General features: G+C 45.2%; 1 non-coding gene across 1 annotated transcript; it reads left to right on the top strand.

Moving 5' to 3' along the window:
• Positions 1-3,329: 3,329 nt before the first annotated feature.
• On the top strand, positions 3,330-3,436 carry LOC111762434 (U6 spliceosomal RNA). The gene has a single exon (XR_002795546.1). It is a non-coding gene; the product is annotated as a U6 spliceosomal RNA (small nuclear RNA).

Consider the following 3,436-nt stretch of genomic DNA (forward strand, 5'->3'; position numbering starts at 1 on the left):
GTCCCAGAAACATGATAAGAGGACAACTGTTGTGCTTTCATTGCCACACCCCAGCTTATGAAATTTAAAAACAGAACACCAATATAAAACACAGGCTCTGCGACAAAAGCAAACTGGATGATTTATCTTCATTTTCAACTGAATCGGAGCGTGTCGGGGATGCAGGGTTGTTGCCTGGCGCTGGGATTCTCCATCTCGCTGCTGTTGACGCTTCTTGCAGGGTAATTCTTTATGGGGTGGGTTTTCCTGAGCCTTGCAGGATGTTTAGTAGCGTTCCTGGTCTCCTCCCATCAGGTGTCAGAAGCACCCTCCAAGGTGTGGCAATCAGAAGTGTCTCCGGCCAGAGTCGAGCATCCCCGGTTGAAGGGGAGGGCAGAACGGGCCCAGGTTGAGAAGCAGTGGTCTGGGGGAAACTGGCCTCGTCCTCATGGGCTCAGGGAAGCCACACCACCTGCTGAGCTATGGGTCAGGAAGCTACCAGGCGGCCCATCAAGGCTCAGCTGCTGTCTTCAGCCTAACGTCTTGGGCCTGGAATTTACAGGGGAAGAAAGCACTTGCTTTTTTTGTGCCTCTGAGCTTCAGACTATGGAGTCAGAACTGGGCCCACCTCTGCGCGATTTGGGGCAAGGTTTTTTTGGTGCGTGTATTAAAAAAAAAAAAATAACCTTTACCAAAAAAAGTAAAATACAATACCCACATACTGATTACAACAATCTGACAATACAGAGGCATTGATAGTTTAAAAAGTGAAAGTCCCTCTCCATCTCACTCTTTTCCCTTTGGGTAACAACCAAACAATAGTTTGTTTTGACTTTTCTGGATCCTTTATCACGCATTTGCATAGGTAGGGAAGTGATTAAAATTTTATTATTTTTAATGTAATTCTAGGCTTATTAGGCCAGGCTTATTGTTCTGTGACTTATTTTTTAAAGTATTTCTTGGAGCTCTTTCCTTATCAATATATAAGTCTTTTTTTTTAGGTTCCTGGGATCAGGAATTGAACCAAGAACCTCATACGTGAGAAGCCAGAACTCAACCACTGAGCCACATTGGCTGCCCTGAGTTGGCTTTTTCACTTGTTTTACTTGTTGTTTTATTTTATTTTGTTTTTTCAGGAGGCACCAGGAACCAAACATGGGACCTCCCATGTGGGAGGCAGGGGCTCAACCACTTGAGCCACGTCTTGTCCCTGTTCTTTTTATATATATATCAGCTTAAATCAATTTTCTCAAAGTATAAGTTACATACAGTAAAATGCACCTATTTAACAAACATGTACTTGTGCTACCACCATTGCAATCAAGACACAGAACATTTCAGGGCAGCAGATGTGGCTCAAGCAGTTGGGCGACTGCCTACCACATGGAAGGTCCCAGGTTTGGTTCCCAGTGCCTCCTAAAGAAGACAGCAAGCTGATGTGGTGAGCTGACACAACAGGACGATGCAACAAAGAGACACAACGAGTAAGTACCATGAGAGGCACAGTAAGTGGGACTGGAGGTGGCTGAAGTCATTGGGTGCCTCCCTCTCACATGGGAGGTCCCGGGTTTGATTCCCGGCGCCTCCTGAAAAGAACATGCGCACACAACAAACAGACACAGCAAGTCCAAACAACGAGGGGAGAAATAAATAAATAAAACTAAAAGCTTTAGAATACAGAGAGAAAGAATATTTGTCGCTATAAAACAAGTTCCCTCGAAGTCCCTTCCCATCTCCAGCCCCAGCCCACCACTCATCTGCTTTCTGTCACTATACCTTAGTTGTGCCTTTTCAAGAATTTCATATACAGAGAACAAACTCATATAGTAAGTGTTCCTTCTGCACCTGGTTTATTTCTTCGCACACCGTTTTCGTAATTCACCATATTGGCTGCCTGTACTGGTAGTTTGATCCCTTCGTTGCCAAGGAGTGCCCCAATTTGTTTATCCCTTCACCTCCTGGTGGATATTTGGGGGGTTTCCAGTTTGGGCAATAATGTTGCTATAAATATTTGCCGCCAGCTCTCTGTGTAGACATGTATTCTTTCCTCGGTAAATTTCTAGGAAAGCAACTGCTGGATCTTACAGTAAGCGTAGGTTCAACTTTATAGAAAAGTGAAAAATTATTTTCCAAAGTGGTTGCAGTAATTTATATTCTCAAGAGCAGTGTATGACGGTTCCAGTGGCTCTGTAACCTGAAAACCTTTCTGAGTTTCGTTTTCCTAATCAATAATATGTAGACACTATCTACCTCTCATGGTTTAGGAAAGGATCAGAGGAGACTGGGCTCGGCTCAGAGCCTCGATATGTATTATTAAGAATTAGGGATGGCACCATTACATGTTTTCAAGGCCCTTGCTTGACCACGGTGGCCTCTCAATGATTTTCCTATTTTTTTCCAATTCTTCACCATCAAACTTCTTGAAAACTCCCTGCTTTCTGCCTTGTCTCACTAACTCATCCACCTACAGCAATCTGACTTCCAATTCTACTGCCACTCTGAAAAGTCTCTCCCAATGTCCCCAATTGTTTCTATGCAAACGATTCCTAAGTAGCATCTGTTTTAGTTTGCCAAAGGGCTGCTGATGCATAATACCAGAAATATGTTGGCTTTTATAAAGGGCATTTATTTGGGGTAAAAGCTTACAGTTCCAAGACCATGAAAAGTCCAACTCAAAGCTCCCTACGAGGTGCTTTCTCACCCAAGTCACCTGCCGCGTGTTGAAGCAAGATGGCGGGTGGTCCCTGCCTGGTCTCTGCCTCCCCCTCTGGGCCCTACTGGCTCCAGGGCCTCAGATCAGGGCAATGAGGTTTACAGCTCGTCTCTTACTGGGCCGTTTCTCACAGGCTCAGCTGCTCCACTTTCTTCCAGATTTCAAGAGCAGGCTACCAGGCAGATGGCTCATCAGGCAGATGCCTGAGCCTCTCCTTTCTGTCACAGGGCAAGGCTTTCTTTTCCCTGTGTCTAGCAAGAGGGTGGAGACTCCACCCTGCCTCACTGATGGAGTCAACTGAGAAGGTTGCTCACACTCACAGGAGTGGACCAGGCCACAGACATAATCGTTCTCTTTTTGGGATTCAAAAAATAATTTCAAACTGCCACAGTATCCTTGGTACCCAAAGAGCAACGGAACCCACCAGCCCCATTCTACCTGCCTGGTGGATACTCCATGGAGCCTATTTTCCTGGCTCGGAATATCCTTTCTCCATCTCTATCTAACAAAAGTTTATCCAGCCTTCAAAGCGTTCCTCAAGGACCACCTTCTCATGAATCGCCTTCCTCCGTCTCCCAGTGTCTGGCTTTCCAGAGCACTACTTTTTATATTATTAGTGTGTCAAAAAGCAGACGCAGCGCTCGCTTCGGCAGCACATATACTGAAATTGGAATGATACAGGGAAGATTAGCATGACCCTTGCGCAAGGATGACATTCAAATTCGTGAAGTGTTCCATATTTTT

This window comes from Dasypus novemcinctus, chromosome 22, assembly GCF_030445035.2.
Source record: "Dasypus novemcinctus isolate mDasNov1 chromosome 22, mDasNov1.1.hap2, whole genome shotgun sequence".
In the NCBI taxonomy this organism is placed as follows: Eukaryota; Metazoa; Chordata; class Mammalia; order Cingulata; family Dasypodidae; genus Dasypus; species Dasypus novemcinctus.